The 22,719-nt window shown below is 31.6% G+C and overlaps 1 protein-coding gene across 1 annotated transcript in view; it reads right to left on the reverse strand.

The window, feature by feature from the left end:
* LOC119605615 (cytochrome P450 307a1-like) overlaps nt 1-22,395 on the reverse strand; it is a 76,488-nt gene extending 54,093 nt beyond the window's left edge. Inside the window, exon 1 of the mRNA XM_037958828.1 lies at nt 22,266-22,395. The gene's annotated coding sequence lies outside the window, so the exon portion shown is untranslated. The remainder of the gene's footprint in view (nt 1-22,265) is intronic.
* Between the last annotated feature and the right edge of the window lie 324 nt (nt 22,396-22,719).

The following is a 22,719-nucleotide window of genomic DNA, read 5'->3' on the forward strand; positions in this document are numbered from 1 at the left end:
TGGGCCTAACTTGTTTAAGCTAACGTGATCTGTACTCTTCAAGGATTCTATTCATAAAGGTTTTTTCTTGAAAATTATGTTTGATGTACCATAATTTTGCTTTATTTCAAAGTAAAATATTTTTTGATATAACATATGAGAAAGTTTTCCTGAAAAACGGTAAGTTTAGAATGGCTATAAAATAACAATGCAAGCTAACTTTTCAATTGGGTCTATTAATTGTCTACTTTCATTTCCCGTTGGCCTTGTTCGGGAAAGATTCGAAGACCCAAAATTTGTTGCATAGTGTAATTAATTTGATTCTCTAAATTTAAAAACTTTTTATTCAAACGTACATAGCTAAATCGACTCAATATTTCATAAGGACCCCAATATACATAGTAGGGATGCTAAACGGGACTGGCTTTTACAAATCCCGGGATTCGGGATTTTGAAAATTGCAATCCCGGGATTTTACGGGATTTCGGGATTACAGAAATTTTATTATTTTATACATGAAAATCTTAAATCTTCATGTTTGTGAAGAAAATTGTTTAATCTTGTGGAAATTAATCGACAGAAGATAAATTTAAATTAAATAAAAACTTTTAGAATATCATAATTTCAGAAATTTGGTAACTACATACATGCTTCCTAAATAAAAACAAATAGGAAAGTATAGTCGGACATGGCCGACTATATGATGAAAAACTAAATTTCTAGAAGAGGCTTTATATGGGAACTATGGTTAAATATGGGCCGATCCTCCCCACTGTAGTGGTGTAGGGTATAATAAATATAACGTTCAATCCTTCGAATATCAATTTAGATCATAAATGAACCTTTCTAAAAAAATATAATAAAAAAATTAAAAACATTTCCTATTCATTAATTTCCCAAAAAAATGTTTCAATTTGTTTTTATTTAAAAACACAATTACAAAAAAATTTAAAAAAGTTAGGTGTAAAGGACGAAATATGCAATAAAAAAATGCGATTATGAATAAAATATGCGGAAATATGCTGTAAAATTTAATCTATGCAAAAATATGCTGTAAAGAACAAATATGCAAAAATATGCTCTTACAAATCGATGCCAAAATTCGTAAAATTGTCTGAAATGGATAAGTAGCCAACTCGCGTGTCCATACGACGCGCAGCAAAAAATATGATATTGCATATTTTTGGTTGCCCTGGTTATTACACTTATATTTTTTATACCCTCCACCACCATCAGTGGTGATAGAGGGTATATATAAGTTTGTCATTCCGTGTGTAACACCTAGAAATATTCACCTGAGACCTAACAAAGTATATATATTCTTGATCCTTATGAAATTCTGAGTCGATTTAGCTATGTCCGTCTGTCCGTCTGTCTGTCTGTCTGTCTGTCTGTCTGGTTAAAACACGCTCACGTTAAAACTATGCAAAAGAAATCAGCCAAATTCACTAAGAATATTCATTATTGTCCTAAGCAGTTTGGTATTGTAAAATCGGTTCACAATGTAAAATGTTATGAGTAAAAATTTCAGACTACCTCGAAAAAAATTACGGTTTTTTCATAATTCTTTTGAAGTTTTCTCGGAAACTACCAAAGATATTTCGATGAATTTTGTCACACATTATTTTTTCAGGGCAGTAATCAATTATGTTCAAAATCTTTACAATCCATCCAATATTTCCCATAGCCCCCATACAAAGGTATATATTCCCGGAAATTAGTTTATCGTTAATAACTCCCTCAAATATATCGGTATCAACACAAAATTTTGTACATGCAAATATAATATGAACAGAAATCCTACTATCAACGCAGATCTCAGTCGGTCCACAATTGGTCATAGCTCTCATATAAGGTCCACTTCCGAAAATCACCTAAACGCACATATTTCTTTGATGAGTAAAGCTATTGTGATAAAAGTCGAGTTAAATATGTTTTGTATACATACAAATCATTCTACCAAATTTTTTACGGATCGGTCCATTATTGGTCATAGCTCCCATATAAGGCCCACTTCCGAAAATCATTTAAAAGCTCATATATCATTGTCAAACAAAGCTATCTTGATAAAATTCGACACAAATATGTTTAGTCTAAATATGAATCACTCTAAGAAATTTTTTCCGGATAGGCCAATAATTGGTCATAGCTCCCATATAAGGTCTACTTCCGAAAATCACTTAAACGCATATACTTCAATGAATTATAAAGCTATTGGGATAAAATTCGACACAAATATGTTTTGTATACATACAAATCATTCTACAATTTTCTTTACGGATCGGTCCATTATTGGTCATAGCTCCCATATAAGGCCCACTTCCGAAAATCACTTAAACGCATATATTTCATTGAATTCTAAAGCTATCGTGATAAAATTCGACATAAATAGATTTTGTCTAAATATGAATTGCTCTACTAAATTTTTTCCGAATAGGCCCATAATTGGTCATAGCTCCCATATAAGGTCCACTTCCGAAAATCACTTAAACGCATATATTTCATTGAATTCTAAAGTTATCGGGATGAAATTCGACAAAAATATGTTTTGTGTACATTAAAATCATTCCACCAAATTTTTTACGGATCGGTTCATTATTGGTCATAGCTCCCATATAAGGCCCACTTCCGAAAATCACTTAAAAGCACATATTTCATTGTCAAATAAAGCTATCTTGAAAAAATTCGACACAAATATGTTTTGTCTTTATATGAGTCACTCTACGAAATTTTTTCCGGATAGGCTCATAATAGGTCATAGCCCCCATATAAGGTCCACTTCCGAAAATCAATTAAACGAATATATTTCATTAAATTCTAAAGCTATAAGGATAAAATTCGACTTGAATATGTAATGTGTACATATAAATCATTCTACCACTTTTTCCCCGGATCGGTCCATTATTGGACCGATCCGGGTCCATTGTTAAATAAAGTTATCTTGATAAAATTCGACACAAATATGTATTGTCTTTATATGAATCACTCTACGAAATTTTTTCCGGATAGGCTCCCATAGAGGGTCCACATACGAAAATCATATTTATATATTTCTTTGAATAATAAGGCTATCGGGATGAAGTACGACTTGAATATGTTTTGTGAGCATATAAATCATTCTACCAAATTTTTTCCGGATTGATCGATATATTGTAGTAGCTCCTATATAAGGTCCACTTCAAAAAAATCACTTAAACGCACATATTTCATTATCAAATAAAGGTATCTTGATAAAATTCGACACAAATATGTTTTGTGTAAGGTCATAGCTCCTATACATATAAAGTCCACTTCCGAAAATCACCTAAACGCAAATATTTTATTAATTAATAAATCTATTGTAGTAATCATTATACTAAATCATTATACTAAATTTTTTCTTTATCGGTTGATAATTGGTCACAACTCCCATATAAGGTCCATTTCCGAAAATTACTCAAATGCACTTGATAATCAAAGTTATCGGGATAAAATTCGACATAAATGTTTATTTTGTATACATAAATCATTCTACGGATTTTTTTCTTCCGGATCGGTCCATAGGTTGTCTTAGCTCCCATATAAGGTATACTTCTGAAAATCACTTAATATCACTTAATTCGTAATTAAATGATTATATCCGGATAAAATTCAAAATGAGTATGTTCTGTGTACAGATATATCATTATATTAAAATGTTTTCAAACTGGCCTATTAATATACATACATATTTCTCGACATAATTAAAATTAGTTTGACATATGCATAAATGTTAGTACCCTCAATAAGGAAACAAAAATTTCGCCAAGTTATCTAAAAATTAGATAGTTAAATGGGTCTCAATGAAAAGTAGCTTGCTGGTGGAGGGTATTTAAGATTCGGCAGAGCCGAATATAGCACTCTAACTTGTTGACATTAAAGAAGGTTTAATTATAACATTCACCTTCGTGAGAAGGGTATATATAAGTTTGTCATTCCGTTTGTAATTTCCGAAATATAACTTTCCAACCCTAGCGGAGTCAATTAAGCCATGTCCGTCTGGCTGTCTGTTGAAATCAGTTTTCTGAAGACCCCACATATCTTCTGGATCCAAATCTTCAATAATTCTATCAGACATGCAACAACGGAGATATAAGTAAAAACGTTGTGTATTTTGTTTTTTTTGATTATTTCGTTTCGTATGTTTGAATGGCTGTGTGTTTCATTGCCACGTGTATGTTGTTTTTGTTTCTTGGTATATTCTGTTTCGTATGTTTGGATGGTTGTGTGTTTCATTGCCTTGTGTATATTGTTTTTGTTTCTTGGTGTATTCGTATGTTTGGATGGCTGTTGGTTTCATTGCGTTGAGTATTTCGTTCTGTATGTTTGGATGATTGTGTGTTTCATTGCCTTGTGGATATTGTTTTTGTTTTCTTGGTGTATTCAGTTTCGTATGTTTGGATGTCTGTTTGTTTCATTGCGTTGTGTATTTTGTTTTTATTTTTTGTGTACTTCGTTTCGTATGTTTGGATGTCTGTTTGTTTCATTACCTTGTATATATTGTTTTTGTTTTCTTGGTGTATTCAGTTTCGTATGTTTGGATGTCTGTTTGTTTTACTGCCTTGTGTATGTTGTTTTTTTTTTGTGTTTATTTCGTTTAGCGTTGTTGTTGTTCATCTTGTTTTGCTATTGCTATAATAATGATATAATCGGAAAAATAAAATTAAACTAAATTTTATAAAATTGATATTTTTTAAATACACTATGGTGAAGGGTATATAAGATTCTGCTCAGCCGAATATAACACTCTTACTTGTTTTTTCTAATATTTTGTTTGACATAACAAATTAGAAAAAAATATGAGGTATATTTCATTTATATTAAATAATTGCATTAACTTTTTTTAAGTCAACTTTTCATTATTGTTTTCCTATTATTAAATTTTGTCGATATTTTGATTTTTGTCTTTTTTCTTGTAAAGCGTCGTATTTTTTAAGAATTATTTAGAATAAACAGAGCTGCACTACTAAACCACTAGATTTGCTCAAAACACATAGATTTGTCGAATATTGACATGGGGTAATGTGGATTTGGGCAAAACTAGTTGAAATCATGTAGATTTCTGACATATCCAAATCTACTTAATACCCCATTTATAGCGAAATCTAGTACTTATGAGATTTCGAGCAAACCTTATTGATTTTAACTAGATTTCCCATTCAAAAAAAAAAAAAAAAAAAAAAAAAAAAAAAGCAAACAAAGAAAAATCAAAATGGCGACAAAATTTTAATAAATTGGAAAACATGAATGAAAAGATAATTTAAAATAGAAGGTAATGTATATTTAAATATCTATTTTTTATTCTAAATGAAATTCAAGTAAATTTTCCATATTTCCTTCTAATTTTTCATATTAAACACAATTTGGAGAAATATTAGAAAAAATGAAATCTTCCTAAATGTCAAAAATACGAAGTGTAAACGGTAAAGATTTGAAGAAAGATTTCGATTGAAATCTACTAGATTTCGATGTAGTGTAAATGGGGTATGATCTACTAGATTTGAAGGCAAATCTAGTAGATTTCTATCCAGTGGAAACGTAGCATTTTTCGATCCAAATCTAGATTTTTCCATAAAAAAATTTAGTTCGAAATTTTATCTGGTAGTTTTTAGTAGTATTAAAAAAGGCAAAAATCAAAATATCGACAAAATTTAATAATAGGAAAACATTAATGAAAAGTTGATTTAAAAACAAGTAAGAGTGCTATATTCGGCTGTGCCGAATCTTATATACCCTTCACCACAGTGTATTTAAAAAATATCAATTCTATAACATTTTAATTTATTTCATTTTCCCGTTAATATCATTATTATAGCAATAGCAAAACGAACAACAATGCTAAACGAAATAAACACACAAAAAAAAAAAAAACAAATACACATGGCAGTAAAACCAACAGACATCCAAACATACGAAACGAAATACAGTGTTGTTGTTCCTTATATCAATATATGAAACAAATTGTCTTTTTTATGAAATTTTCAGAGGTTGTCTCGGATTTTTGCTCATATCTCCGGTATTTATGGACCGATTTTGCTGATTTTAAATAGCGATCTTCCCGAAAGCATGTCTAACAGAATTATTGAAGATTCGGATCTCGCCGATATCTGGGGTCCTCTAAAAACTGATTTCAACAAACATACAGACAGACAGACGGACAGACAGACAGACATGGCTTAAGCGATTTCGCTATCTATAAGGATCCAGAATATATATACTTTATAGGGTCGGAAAATTATATTATAGAAATTACAAACGGAATGACAAACTTATATATACCCTTCTCACGAAGGTGAAGGGTATAAAAAAGTTAATGCAATTATTTAATACACCACTATGAAATCTAGTACTTATGAGATTTCGAGACAATTCTATTTGATTTTAACTAGATTTCCCATACCAAACAAAATATACTTCGTAGTTAGATTTCGTTGGTTGCAACTCTGTTTTTTCGTAATACTAAAAAATACGACGCTGCAACTTCCATAATTAAAATAAAACATCGACTTTCGACGTTTTGCAGTATGTGCGTGAAAAGTCGACTCTTCGACTTTTCAATTTTCACTTATCGACTTTCCACCTTCCCAAGTATCTAGTCGGTAGATATATTGCACGGAAGGATTTTTAATCCTTAATACTTTTAATCCATATTCCAAGGAGTATTTTGCGCGACACATCTTAGAACCTGTATATTTTACCAGCAACAATTTTACTGACCATTTTGGAGGAATCTAATTTTCCAAGGATCTGCTTCACCGATTTTTTGCACGGAAGGATTTTTTCAATCCTTACCATGTCTCCTACCATATTCCAAGGAGTTTTTGGCGCGACACTCGCTAGATCCTATACAGTTCACCAGCAACGATTTTACTGACCATTTTGGAGGAAGCCAATTTTCCAAGGATCCGCTCTACCGATTTTTTGCACGGAAGGATTTTTTCAATCCTTACCATGTCTCCTACCATATTCCAAGGAGTTTTTGGCGCGACACTCGCTAGATCCTATATAGTTCACCAGCAACGATTTTACTGACCATTTTGGAAGAAGCCAATTTTCCAAGGATCTGCTCTACCGATTTTTTGCACGGAAGGATTTTTTCAATCCTTACCATGTCTCCTACCATAATCCAAGGAGTTTTTGGCGCGACACTCGCTAGATCCTATATAGTTTACCAGCAACGATTTTACTGACCATTTTGGAGAAAGCCAATTTTCCAAGGATCTGCTCTACCGATTTTTACCATGTCTCCTACCATATTCCAAGCAGTTTTTGGCGCGACACTCGCTAGATCCTATATAGTTCACCAGCAACGATTTTACTGACCATTTTGGAAGAAGCCAATTTTCCAAGGATCTGCTCTACCGATTTTTTGCACGGAAGGATTTTTTCAATCCTTACCATGTCTCCTACCATAATCCAAGGAGTTTTTTGGCGCGACACTCGCTAGATCCTATATAGTTTACCAGCAACGATTTTACTGACCATTTTGGAGGAAGCCAATTTTCCAAGGATCTGCTCTACCGATTTTTTGCACGGAAGGATTTTTTCAATCCTTACCATGTCTCCTACCATATTCCAAGGAGTTTTTGGCGCGACACTCGCTAGATCCTATATAGTTTACCAGCAACGATTTTACTGACCATTTTGGAAGAAGCCAATTTTCCAAGGATCTGCTCTACCGATTTTTTGCACGGAAGGATTTTTTCAATCCTTACCATGTCTGCTACCATAATCCAAGGAGTTTTTGGCGCGACACTCGCTAGATCCTATACAGTTCACCAGCAACGATTTTACTGACCATTTTGGAGGAAGCCAATTTTCCAAGGATCTGCTCTACCGATTTTTTGCACGGAAGGATTTTTTCAATCCTTACCATGTCTCCTACCATATTCCAAGGAGGTTTTGGCGCGACACTTGCTAGATCCTACATAGTTTACTAGCAACGATTTTACTGACCATTTTGGAGGAAGCCAATTTTCCAAGGATCTGCTCTACCGATTTTTTGCACGGAAGGATTTTTTCAATCCTTACCATGTCTCCTACCATATTCCAAGGAGTTTTTGGCGCGACACTCGCTAGATCCTATATAGTTTACCAGCAACGATTTTACTGACCATTTTGGAAGAAGCCAATTATCCAAGGATCTGCTCTACCGATTTTTTGCACGGAAGGATTTTTTCAATCCTTACCATGTCTCCTACCATAATCCAAGGAGTTTTTGGCGCGACACTCGCTAGATCCTATACAGTTCACCAGCAACGATTTTACTGACCATTTTAGAGGAAGCCAATTTTCCAAGGATCTGCTCTACCGATTTTTTGCACGGAAGGATTTTTTCAATCCTCCTACCATATTCCAAAGAGTTTTTGGCGCGACACTCGCTAGATCCTATATAGTTTACCAGCAACGATTTTACTGACCATTTTGGAGGAAGCCAATTTTCCAAGGATCTGCTCTACCGATTTTTTGCACGGAAGGATTTTTTCAATCCTTACCATGTCTCCTACCATAATCCAAGGAGTTTTTGGCGCGACACTCGCTAGATCCTATACAGTTCACCAGCAACGATTTTACTGACCATTTTGGAGGAAGCCAATTTTCCAAGGATCTGCTCTACCGATTTTTTGCACGGAAGGATTTTTTTAATCCTTACCATGTCTCCTACCATATTCCAAGGAGTTTTTGGCGCGACACTCGCTAGATCCTATACAGTTCACCAGCAACGATTTTACTGACCATTTTGGAGGAAGCCAATTTTCCAAGGATCTGCTCTACCGATTTTTTGCACGGAAGGATTTTTTCAATCCTTACCATGTCTCCTACCATATTCCAAGGAGTTTTTGGCGCGACTCTCGCTAGATCCTATATAGTTTACCAGCAACGATTTTACTGACCATTTTGGAGGAAGCCAATTTTCCAAGGATCTGCTCTACCGATTTTTTGCAAGGAAGGATTTTTTTAATCCTTACCATGTCTCCTACCATATTCCAAGGAGTTTTTGGCGCGACACTCGCTAGATCCTATACAGTTCACCAGCAACGATTTTACTGACCATTTTGGAAGAAGCCAATTTTCCAAGGATCTGCTCTACCGATTTTTTGCACGGAAGGATTTTTTCAATCCTCCTACCATATTCCAAAGAGTTTTTGGCGCGACACTCGCTAGATCCTATATAGTTTACCAGCAACAATTTTACTGACCATTTGGAGGAAGCCAATTTTCCAAGGATCTGCTATACCGATTTTTTGCACGGAAGGATTTTTTTAATCCTTACCATGTCTCCTACCATATTCCAAGGAGTTTTTGGCGCGACACTCGCTAGATCCTATACAGTTCACCAGCAACGATTTTACTGACCATTTTGGAAGAAGCCAATTTTCCAAGGATCTGCTCTACCAATTTTTTGCACGGAAGGATTTTTTCAATCCTCCTACCATATTCCAAAGAGTTTTTGGCGCGACACTCGCTAGATCCTATATAGTTTACCAGCAACAATTTTACTGACCATTTGGAGGAAGCCAATTTTCCAAGGATCTGCTCTACCGATTTTTTTCACGGAAGGATTTTTTTAATCCTTACCATGTCTCCTACCATATTCCAAGGAGTTTTTGGCGCGACACTCGCTAGATCCTATACAGTTCACCAGCAACGATTTTACTGACCATTTTGGAGGAAGCCAATTTTCCAAGGATCTGCTCTACCGATTTTTTGCACGGAAGGATTTTTTCAATCCTTACCATGTCTCCTACCATATTCCAAGGAGTTTTTGGCGCGACTCTCGTTAGATCCTATATAGTTTTCCAGCAACGATTTTACTGACCATTTTGGAGGAAGCCAATTTTCCAAGGATCTGCTCTACCGATTTTTTGCACGGAAGGATTTTTTTAATCCTTACCATGTCTCCTACCATATTCCAAGGAGTTTTTGGCGCGACACTCGCTAGATCCTATATAGTTTACCAGCAACGATTTTACTGACCATTTTGGAAGAAGCCAATTTTCCAAGGATCTGCTCTACCGATTTTTTGCACGGAAGGATTTTTTCAATCCTTACCATGTCTGCTACCATAATCCAAGGAGTTTTTGGCGCGACACTCGCTAGATCCTATACAGTTCACCAGCAACGATTTTACTGACCATTTTGGAGGAAGCCAATTTTCCAAGGATCTGCTCTACCGATTTTTTGCACGGAAGGATTTTTTCAATCCTCCTACCATATTCCAAAGAGTTTTTGGCGCGACACTCGCTAGATCCTATATAGTTTACCAGCAACGATTTTACTGACCATTTTGGAAGAAGCCAATTTTCCAAGGATCTGCTATACCGATTTTTTGCACGGAAGGATTTTTTCAATCCTTACCATGTCTCCTACCATAATCCAAGGAGTTTTTGGCGCGACACTCGCTAGATCCTATACAGTTCACCTGCAACGATTTTACTGACCATTTTGGAGGAAGCCAATTTTCCAAGGATCTGCTCTACCGATTTTTTGCACGGAAGGATTTTTTCAATCCTTACCATGTCTCCTACCATAATCCAAGGAGTTTTTGGCGCGACAATCGCTAGATCCTATATAGTTCACCAGCAACGATTTTACTGACCATTTTGGAAGAAGCCAATTTTCCAAGGATCTGCTCTACCGATTTTTTGCACGGAAGGATTTTTTCAATCCTTACCATGTCTCCTACCATATTCCAAGGAGTTTTTGGCGCGACACTCGCTAGATCCTATACAGTTCACCAGCAACGATTTTACTGACCATTTTGGAGGAAGCCAATTTTCCAAGGATCTGCTCTACCGATTTTTTGCACGGAAGGATTTTTTCAATCCTTACCATGTCTCCTACCATATTCCAAGGAGTTTCTGGCGCGACACTCTCTAGATCCTATATAGTTCACCAGCAACGATTTTACTGACCATTTTGGAAGAAGCCAATTTTCCAAGGATCTGCTCTACCGATTTTTTGTACGGAAGGATTTTTTCAATCCTTACCATGTCTCCTACCATAATCCAAGGAGTTTTTGGCGCGACACTCGCTAGATCCTATATAGTTTACCAGCAACGATTTTACTGACCATTTTGGAGGAAGCCAATTTTCCAAGGATCTGCTCCACCGATTTTTTGCACGGAAGGATTTTTTCAATCCTTACCATGTCTCCTACCATATTCCAAGGAGTTTTTGGCGCGACACTCGCTAGATCCTATACAGTTCACCAGCAACGATTTTTAGAGGAATCTAATTTTACAAGGAATTATAGTTCCAAGACTATATATAGTCTTGATTCCATTTTGTGTTTCCCATCTCTTTCCATTGAGTTTTCCATGGTATTTTTTATTAGCTAAGCAATTTATTTTTCCCCTGTGGTGTTGCCACTTAATTCCCAAAATTTTCTCTGCCGTTGCTATTTTTCGTTGCTAACTGGACTTACGTTTTAATTTAGAAGTTAGGTGTTTTCTTAATTGATGAATGTACTGCTCAATATAACAATGTATAGTCAAATTTTCGTATATATAAAATTTGTTGAGTCGAATTTTATAAATAGCCTATTCTTGTATAGCATGTACCGCTTTCAAAAAAATTCAATAGGATAATATATGGACGGATTATATCGTTACATCGACGCAGGTGTTACTAAATTTAAAACATAAACAAAATGCCGTTCCCATTAGTATGGTGTAGGGTGTATTTGGACTACATTTGGGCTGCTATAAAATTAATAATGATCGTTTATATCAAGCGTTAATTTAAGCATTAGCACAATTCTGCTGCAATAACATTGCTAAAAATTATTGTTCAATTCACAATCAAGTTGTATATTGTACTAAAGACGTGCACAGTTACAACTGTTTGCACAAGTTTTGTAGTGTCTACTACTGTGAGTGCGCACAGTGAGGCAGAATGGAAATTTTTTGGAAATAAATCTGGCATTTCTAAACGGCTGATCCGATCGGGATAAAATTTGGCGTGAGCGTAGCCAAGGAGTATTCGAGTTTAAGTTTTGAAGATGAACCCTGCAGATGCCCCAGGGACGGCGCTGTGGCGGCTCAAAGTAGGGTACCTACGACATGTAAAATTTTTAAACTCTTGCCATTTTTTTGTTTTTCACCCAAATACATGCTTGGACATACTACTTATCTCTTATAATATCCGAGTTATAGGCATTTAAAAATTTAGTGATACAAAATTTACCATACCTTGGTCCGCCTTTTTTTGAATACCGGGCGTAATTTTGGACCAAATGGACTCAATTTTTTCTTGTTAGTTACACAACAAAATTTCCAATAATATACAAAAAAATTCAGATCAATATCGTTTACAGATCCAAAAATATACGTTTTTTAATTTAAAAATTCAAAAAATTTTAGATTTTTGGCGTTTTTTTTGCCAAAAATGTGTCTTAACTCTTTTATTAATAAAATAAAATTTTTATTAAGAACATATAACAATTTTATAGTTTTCTAAAAGGTATCTTTACGCAGAACGCTTTGGCGTAAAAAACTTGTCCTATTTTTTGAAAATGTTGCCACTGCGTCCTTCCGAATATGACCTATTTTTTATCAAAACTTCAACTTTGGGCGACATGTTCTAAAATCCCAAAGCTGGGATCAGAAAACTGAAAGCAGTTTGGAAACCTCAATATGTTTTCTATTTACTCCAAAAGTATTTTCCCAGCCCTGAAAGAAATGTGGACCCTATAGGCAAAAAAGTAAAAAATCCCATTTTTGGGATTTTTATTCCTATTTTTGGGAATTGCGGGATGCCCTTTGACCTTTTCAATTTTTTTTTTGCATATTCTTATTTGAAATGACAAATTTAACAAGCGTTGAAAATTTCATTGAGTTTTGTTCATAAATAAAGATTTTGTCATATATTACATATTTGTTTAATTTCTAAAACTATGATTTATATCAAAATTTTAATAGGATCGCAGATAGCTACAACAATTTAGTCCATATTTATCCCTTAATATCATTTTTTAGTTAGATATGGAAATTCTCGACCCTTTACAAAAAATTTCAAGCCAATATCTCAATTACATTCAAAAATATGTTCATTTAAACCTGTGTCCTTTAATTTCATCTTTTTCATATTTTAGTATTAAGTATGACAGAACATACATTTGGTGTTGAATAAAATATTTGGACAATTTTTAAAAATTATTTAGTTAATTATTTTATTATAATATTGTATATAAAATAAAAAAATTATAATTTTATTATGTACTGTAAATTGAAAATGTCAAAGGGCATCCCGCAATTCCCAAAAATAGGAATGAAAATCCCAAAAATGAGATTTTTTACTTTTTTGCCCATAGGATCCACATTTCTTTCAGGGCTGGGAAAATACTTCTGGAGTAAATAGAAAACATATTGAGGTTTCCAAAACTGCTTTCAGTTTTCTGATCCCAGCTTTGGGATTTTAGAACATGTCGCCCAAAGTTGAAGTTTTGATAAAAAATAGGTCATATTCGGAAGGACGCAGTGGCAACATTTTCAAAAAATAGGACAAGTTTTTTACGCCATAGGCGTTCTGCGTAAAGATACCTTTTAGAAAACTATAAAATTGTTATATGTTCTTAATAAAAATTTTATTTTATTAATAAAAGAGTTAAGACACATTTTTGGCAAAAAAAACGCCAAAAATCTAAAATTTTTTGAATTTTTAAATTAAAAAACGTATATTTTTGGATCTGTAAACAATATTGATCTGAAATTTTTTTGTATATTATTGGAAATTTTGTTGTGTAACTAACAAGAAAAATTGAGTCCATTTGGTCCAAAATTACGCCCGGTATTCAAAAAAAGGCGGACCAAGGTATGGTAAATTTTGTATCACTAAATTTTTAAATGCCTATAACTCGGATATTATAAGAGATAAGTAGTATGTCCAAGCATGTTTTTTCAAGATCTCGTCGAGCGCTTTCACAAAATATAAAAATTATTGTATTTGGGTGAAAAACAAAAAAATGGCACGAGTTTAAAAATTTTACATGTCGTAGGTACCCTACTTTGAGCCGCCACAGCGCCGTCCCTGGGGCATCTGCAGGGTTCATCTTCAAAACTTAAACTCGAATACTCCTTGGCTACGCTCACGCTAAATTTTATCCCGATCGGATCAGCCGTTTAGAAATGCCAGATTTATTTCCAAAAAAATTCCATTCTGCCCCACTGTGGTGCGTATTGATGAGTAGTTGAGTAGTTCTGGTACAAGTTGATATTGTTATTTTCTCAAACATAGGTTGTGTGAGTGAGTACAAAGAGAATAAGAGCAGGGTTTCAAAAAACTGCTAATTGCAGTCGCAAATTACACAGAAAAAAATATGCAAAATGTTTTTCTTAACAATCGTTTGCTTAAATTTAATTTCGATTTTTATAAATATTTTTATTTGGGTTTATAACGAATTTGTTTGATGTTCACACAGAAGGAAAATATTTTCTAACAAACACTTTATTGAAATAAATTTAATTTTCAGTAAATATTTTTACTGATTCAATAAATGTTTTTGTTTGAGTTTTATTTTTATGTCAGCATATGGTATACAACAATAAAACCAGTTTTCGAATGTACTAAAATGAATTGATATAATTCTTATTTGGTTTATAACATTTAATGTATAAGTGTTTCAGTTTTCACAGTACAAAATAATAGTTTCTAGAATTAGAAACGTTTTCTTAAAAATATTGTAAGTATATATGTAATTTTTTTACTACTTTTAGTTTTAAATATTTTTTGTAAAATTTTTGTTAAAATTTTTAGTATATATTTATTAACAAAATTTTTATAGATTCAATAAAAAATTTTGCTTATTATTATTGCCAAAATACAATAAATAATTTAACTGTTTCAGATAACATATTTGCTTGAATTTCAGTACAAATACTAATAACTTGTGTTATTGTTTCAGTAAAATAATTGTTTGGAAATGTTGCGATTATTTATTAATGTTTTTCGTAAATAGTATATTATTTTAATAAGAAAAATCCTGAAATTTTTTCAATAAAGAATTTACGAATTTGAGTACTTGATTTTACGAATTTCGTGATAGGTCCTATTTTAGTAAAATAAATACTTGGGTTTATGAATTTTTTGTTTGATTTTGAATTCCATTTTTTTCTGTGTACTAAATATTTGACTAAATTTAGTACCATGCTTAAAAATAGTAACTAGTTAAAATTTCCCCTTACAAGCTAACTGAAGTCAGTCAACTGTGTCAACGCACTGCTGCAATAACTTGCAAGTGGTTTTGTTTTTCTTCAGCAGCCACACACACAAGCGGCGGCCATGTTAAGTTTTTCAACTCAGCCGAACTGAACACAACGACTGAACAGTAAAAACAGTTTTGCGTGTGCTGCTTACGTATTGCTTAGTTCTTGGTTTCGTTTTCTTACTAAGGGACGTAAAAAAAACTGATAGTTTGACTGGTTAGTACAAATCAAGCTGACTGAACAATAAAACTTGATGGGTTGTTTGTTCAGTAAGACTTTGTTATTGTATGCAATTTGTTTTAGTATATTGTATGTTTTTGTGTTTAAATTTGACAAAAGTAATTGATAATTATTGCTAATAGAAATTGTTAGTTAATTTAAAATTTATAAAATTATAAATTACTATACTTATAAATTTAGATATTTTCTTTAAATAAAAATTGATTTAAATTTAAGCATTTTGATGATTTTTTTGTGAGATTTTGTTATTGTATGTATGTATGTATATTAGGGTGGGTCGAAAATAGGCTTTTCACTCGGATCAACTTCTAATAGTGAAATTATGTTGTATTTTAACGTCAAATGGAAGACTGTAAAATATTATTCAATTATTTTGAGGGTAAGAGCCCGCGCATCGCCGCCAAAGTTTGTAAATGCGTTTATATGGGAAAAATGGCACTTTTTGGAGTATTTTCACAAAATGAGGCTTTAAGTATTAATTATTGCACCATTTTATAGCAAAATCGTAATGTCTACAAAATTGTCTTTCCAAAAAGATGGAAAAACTCAAAATTGGTTAAAAAAGTTTTGAGTTATTAAAATTTCCCCCGAGAATTTTGTGATTCTGAAGACATATAAAAGTAAATATAAGAAAATTTTTGTTAGTTTTGAAAAATTTTACAAAAAAAATATTATGTTTATCTTTATAAGGTTCATAAATGTGCTAGTACGAATTTTTGTTCAAATTGGATAACGCTTACTCGGTTTAGTCTGTGGTCAAAAAAGGGCCATTATTTTAATAGCATCTCCAAAACTCCATTTTCAAACTTTAAAAAATTTTGTTAAATGGATTATTAAAAATTAAAGTTTTCTATGCTGGATATTATAAAGGATATATATAAGAATTAAACACAGAAAGAATGAGCTTAATACCTCTCATAGTTTTACCGTACCTGCGATGTGAATTTGAAGGATTTCGGGAAAAAGGCAATTTTTGCCAATAATTAAGTAAAAACAAGTTAGAATGCTATATTCGGCTATGCCGAATCTTAAATACCCTCCACCAGCAAACTACTTTTTATTGAAACCCATCTAACTATCTAATTTTTAGGTAACTTGCCAAAATTTTTGTCGAACTAATTTTGATTAGGTCCAGAAAAATGTATATTAATACGCCAGTTCGAAAACATTTTAATAGAATGATGTATCTATATACAGAATATGGGAGTTGTGACCAATTATGGACTGATCAGGAAACAATTTCATATAATGATTTATATGCAGAAAAAGATCAAGTCTAATTTTACTCCAATAGCTTTATTAATCAATGAAATGTGTGCGTTTAGGTGACTTTAGGAAGTGGACTTTATATAGGAGCTATGAGCAATTAAGGGCCTATCCGGAAAAATTTCGCAGAGTGATTCATCATATTTTATATTTTATCAAGATATCTTTATTTGATAATTAAATATGTGCGTTTAAGGGATTTTTTGAAGTGGACCTTTTACCAAATATGGACCGATCCAGAAAAAATTTGGTACAATGTTTTATATGCCTATCCGCAAAAAATTTCGTAGAGTGATTAATGTAAAGATAAAACATATTTGTGTCGAATTTTCTCAAATTAACTTTATTTGACAATGAAATATGTGAGTTTAAGTGACTCTCAGAAGTGGACCTTATATAGAAGCTATGACCAATAATGGACCGATCCGAGAAAAAAGTGGTAGAATGATTCATATGTACACAAAACTTATTCAAGTCGAATTTTACCCCTATAGCTTTAGAATTCAATGAAATATATGCGTGTAAGTGATTTTCGGAAATGGACCTTATATGGGAACTATGACCAATTATGGGCCTATTCGGGAAACATTTCGCAGAGTGATTCATATTTGGACAAAACATGTTTGTGTCGAATTTTATCAAGATAGCTTTATTTGATAATGAAATATGTGCTTTTAAGTGATTTTCGTAAATGAACCTTATATGGGAGTTATGACCAATAATCGACCGACCCGTAAAAAATTTATAAAATGATTTGTACGTATACAAAACATATTCAAGTCGAATTTTATCCCAATAGCTTTAGAATTCAATGAAATATATGCGTTTAAGTGATTTTCGGATTATATGGGAGCTATGACCAATTATAGGCCTATCCGGAAAAAATTTTGTAGAGTTATTTATGTTTAGGCAAAACATATTTGTGTCGAATTTTGTCAAGATAGCTTTACTTGACATTGAAATATGTGCTTTTAAGTGATTTTCGGAAGTGGGCCTTATATGGGATCTATGACCAATTATGGACCGATCCGTAAAAAATTTTGTAGAATGATTTGTATGTATACAAAACAGAATTGTGTCGAATTTTATCCCGATAGCTTTATAATTCAATGAAATATATGCGTTTAAGTGATTTTCGGAAGTGGACCTTATATGGGAGCTATGACCAATTATGGGCCTATCCGGAAAAAAATTCGTAGAGTGATTTATATTTCTACTAAATATACTTGTGTCGAATTTCATCAAAATAGCTTTAGTTTACAATGAAATATGAGCTTTTAAATGATTTTTGGAAGTGGGCTTTATATGGGAGCTATGACCAATAATGGACCATTCCGTAAAAAATTCGGTAGAATGATTTGTATGTATACAAAACATATCCAACTCGAATTCGATCACAATAGCTTTATTCATCAAAGAAATATGTGCGTTTAGGTGATTTTCGGAAGTGGACCTTATACGGGAGCTATGACCAATTGTGGACCGACTGAGATCTGCGTTGACAGTATGATTTCTGTTCATATTATATTTACATGTACAAAATTTCGTGTTGATACCGATATATTTGAGGGAGTTATTAACGATAAACTAATTTCCGGGAATATATACCTTTGTATGGGGGCTATGGGAAATATTGGACTGCCCTGAAAAAATAATGTGTGACAAAATTCATCGAAATATCTTTGAAATATGAAAAAAACGTAATTTTTTTGGAGGTAGTTTGAAATTTGTACTCATAACTTTTAACGTTGTGAACCGATTTTGCTGATTTTCAATACCAAACTGCTTAGGATAATAGCTAAATCGACTAAGAATTTGATAAGGACCCAGAATATATATACTTTGTTGGGTCTTAGATGAATATTTCTTGGTGTTACACACGGAACGACAAACTTATATATACCCTCTATCACCACTGATGGTGGTGGAGGGTATAATTATATTATTACCAATTGTTGCTTAATTTTGATCAAGTAAATTGCGATTATTATTTCCGAGTCCATGGAAAGTTAGTTCTAATCAAATTTTCGAAACTAAAAATCATTAACCCTCTAAACACCGGGGTCAAAATCAAATTTTTGAATTTTATGTTCTTGAAGAAATAAGAGCATGATGTTGTTAATTTGTTGATGGATATTGATGAAACTTCTTAGAAGTTATTTTTACTACATTCAATAATACGATAAACCAAATACTGGATATATATCCATTAAATCTTTAAGAAAATTAATTTTAGAAAATTCCTTTTTAAAAGTGTTTTTTGTAGTGTTTAAAAAATCGGTCTTGAATTGACCCCAATTATGACAGAGGGTTAATTTTTGAAGAAGTTTGATTCCTAGATTTCTGGATATATTTTCGTGTAGTTTGTCAAAATGAATTCATAATTAAATACACAATATTTTGCTATTTTTAATGAAGAATATTAAATATACAAAAACTTGATTTTGACCCCGGTTTTTAGAGGGTTAATGATTTTTAATTTCGGAAATTTTATCAGAAATAACTTTTCATGGACTCGGAAATAATAATCGCAATTTAATTGATCAAAATTAAGCAACAATTGGTAATAATATAATTTTTACTTAATTATTGGCAAAAATTGCCTTTTTCCCGAAATCCTTCAAATTCACATCGCAGGTACGGTAAAACTATGAGAGGTATTAAGCTCATTCTTTCTGTGTTTAATTCTTATATATATCCTTTATAATATCCAGCATAGAAAACTTTAATTTTTAATAATCCATTTAACAAAATTTTTTAAAATTTTAAAATGGAGTTTTTAAGAGATGCTGTTAAAATAATGGCCCTTTTTTGACCACAGACTAAACCGAGTAAGCGTTATCCAATTTGAACAAAAATTCGTACTAGCACATTTATGAACCTTATAAAGATAAACATAATATTTTTTTGTAAAATTTTTCAAAACTAACAAAAATTTTCTTATATTTACTTTTATACCTATGTTTTCAGAATCACAAAATTCTCGGGGGAAATTTTAATAAATCAAAACTTTTTTAACCAATTTATAATTGAATAATATTTTACAGTCTTCCATTTGACGTTAAAATACAACATAATTTCACTATTAGATGTTGATCCGAGCGAAAAGCCTATTTTCGACCCACCCTAATATACATACATACATACAATAACAAAATCTCACTAAAAAATCATCAAAATGCTTAAATTTAAATCAATTTTTATTTAAAGAAAATATCCAAATTTATAAGTATAGTAATTTATAATTTTATAAATTTTAAATTAATTAACAATTTCTATTAGCAATAATTATCAATTACTTTGTTTACTTTTGTCAAATTTGAACACAAAAACATACAATATACTAAAACAAATTGCATACAATAACAAAGTCTTACTGAACAAACAACCCATCAAGTTTTATTGTTCAGTCAGCTTGATTTGTACTAACCAGTCAAACTATCAGTTTTTTTTACGTCCCTTAGTAAGAAAACGAAACCAAGAACTAAGCAATACGTAAGCAGCACACGCAAAACTGTTTTTACTGTTCAGTCGTTGTGTTCAGTTCGGCTGAGTTGAAAAACTTAACATGGCCGCTGCTTGTGTGTGTGGCTGCTGAAGAAAAACAAAACCACTTGCAAGTTATTGCAGCAGTGCGTTGACACAGTTGACTGACTTCAGTTAGCTTGTGAGAGAAAAATAAATACTAGTACTTTCTTCAGTTCAGTCGACATTTAAAAAAATAAAACTAAAAACTAAATATTAAACCCTGAATAAGAGTAACATACTTGTGTTGCTATACTTTTGCCAAACAAATAAAATAGATAATGATGGTTGTACAACAAATAACTTATTGTATGCTGCAAGCGTATAAAAACACAGTTGTTTAGAAACATTTTTTTATTATTTTATAATGTATATTCGGTATCTCGTGATCTATAGGAGATATCGTAGCAAAATTTAACATAGTTAGAGCTGAGGTCTTTGCGTATCTACTTACAATCTGTAGACTCCGTAGGTCCAATGGAGTCCAGTGGTAAGGCCCTTAAAATTGGTCACCTCGACTAAATTTTTTTAAAATCAATAAAAATGCATTTATGATCCGAATTAAAAAAAAAAAAAACATTTTAATGAAAAAATACAAAACAAAACTTTTGAAAGGGTCCTTAGTTTCCTAATTGAAAATCCAGATCTCAGTACAATTTGTCAAAAAATAAGTTTTTAAATTTTGTCGAAATTCATCTCAAATATTCCCTAAATTGTAAAATTTGTAAAAATTTTTTTGTTCCACAAAAAGACTTTTATTTAGCGCATTACAAAGGACACAAAGATTTTGAATTTTTTCGAAATATGTAAAAATTATCGTAATTTTAAGAAAAGTTTACAAAAATATTTAGCTTTTTACTTAATGACTTTTTTAATTTATCTAGGAATTCTGAAGCACTAAAAGTAATTCTGTGGAATAAAAGTACTTCAAACAATTTTATGATTATTTTTTCTAAAAAATGTAGGAAACTTTTTTATAATTTGTACTGAGATCATTATTTTCAATAGGTGGGAAAATTATTTTTTATTTTTTTTCGAGTTCACTACGACAATACACATCATTTGAGACTTGTGCCCACTTTAAATCACAAAAGGCTGTTTCTCGTTACACTTTTCTTTAGATCAGATATTAGGCTTAGACTTTTTTTGAGATTTTTTGAGAGACATTTTTCAAAATTAAAAAAAAAAATGTTCTTTTAAATAAATGATGATAAGGAATATCTATATATTTTCTTTTCATTTATTATTGATTTTATGTCGATTAAAAAATATAACTCTGGAGACCACCTAAGAATATTTATGTAAAATTTAATTTCAATATCCTCATTAGTTCACTAGAATTATTTTCAGAAAATGTTGAATTACTATCAGAAAATATCACAGAAAAAACAGATTTTAAAAAAATTCAGTTAAACGATTAATTGAGAATTTTTAAATGGTTCAATTCATTTTGTGTTTAAATCATAAAAATGTATAATCAAATACGTATTTAACAACAACAAAATTAGAAACAAATAAAAATTTTGTTTGAAATCAATCAAAAATGAAACTTCAATAAATAAAATAATTGAAAACGAGGTTTTGGTAATTGAAATCGTTTTTCAGTTTAAATAAATATTAAATAAAAAAGCTGAAAACTGAACTAGAACTAACTAGAACTGAACAAGAACTGAACTAGAATATTAAATAAAAATATAAATAAATAAAAAATTAAAAATAAATATAAAAATATTCACTAATTTATTATTCATTTATTACATATTTTTTTTTTGTTTTGAAATAATCTTATTTGATATAAATAAACATACTGCATCAATATAGATTATTTGTATTACTATAACAACAAATAGTCAAAAATATTTGTAGTACAACAGTTATTTGAGAGCAAGAAACAAATACAATACAGTATTCAATTCAAAACCATAAGCAACTGGTATTGTTTTTGTGGATAGAGTGGATGAGCACAATCAAAAGCATACAATATCAGTTACACTCATTCTCTCATTTATACTTATAGTATTAGGTACTCACCATGGTGTATTTGTTTTACAAATACTTTGTGGTGTACTACTGCACGTCTTTATATTGTACCTACTAAAGTGTAGTAACAGTGATTATGAACAGATCTTTGCAGCAAGTCATAAGTTTATGTTCTCAATGAAAAAAAAAAAAACAATCAAAACAAATATACATAACAATGCCAATAGGTAAAAAAGAACAAAAAATATTAAATTAATTAAGCATGCGAAATAAACCAAATTAATTTGTTTGAATTTTCAATTCTTTTATTTTCTTTATTCCACATTTTAAACTAATAAATAAACTGTTTTTAATAAAATTTAAGTTTTTTGTTTTGGTAAACAGCTGTTTGTTTTTGATTTCAGTGTTACCACTTTATCTTTTTATACCCTCCACCACCATCAGTGGTGATAGAGGGTATATATAAGTTTGTCATTCCGTGTGTAACACCTAGAAATATTCACCT

The sequence above is a fragment of the Lucilia sericata genome, unplaced genomic scaffold (genome assembly GCF_015586225.1).
Source record: "Lucilia sericata isolate MDLA Ls3-8-SP2 unplaced genomic scaffold, ASM1558622v1 Contig000501F_arrow, whole genome shotgun sequence".
Classification (NCBI taxonomy): domain Eukaryota; kingdom Metazoa; phylum Arthropoda; class Insecta; order Diptera; family Calliphoridae; genus Lucilia; species Lucilia sericata.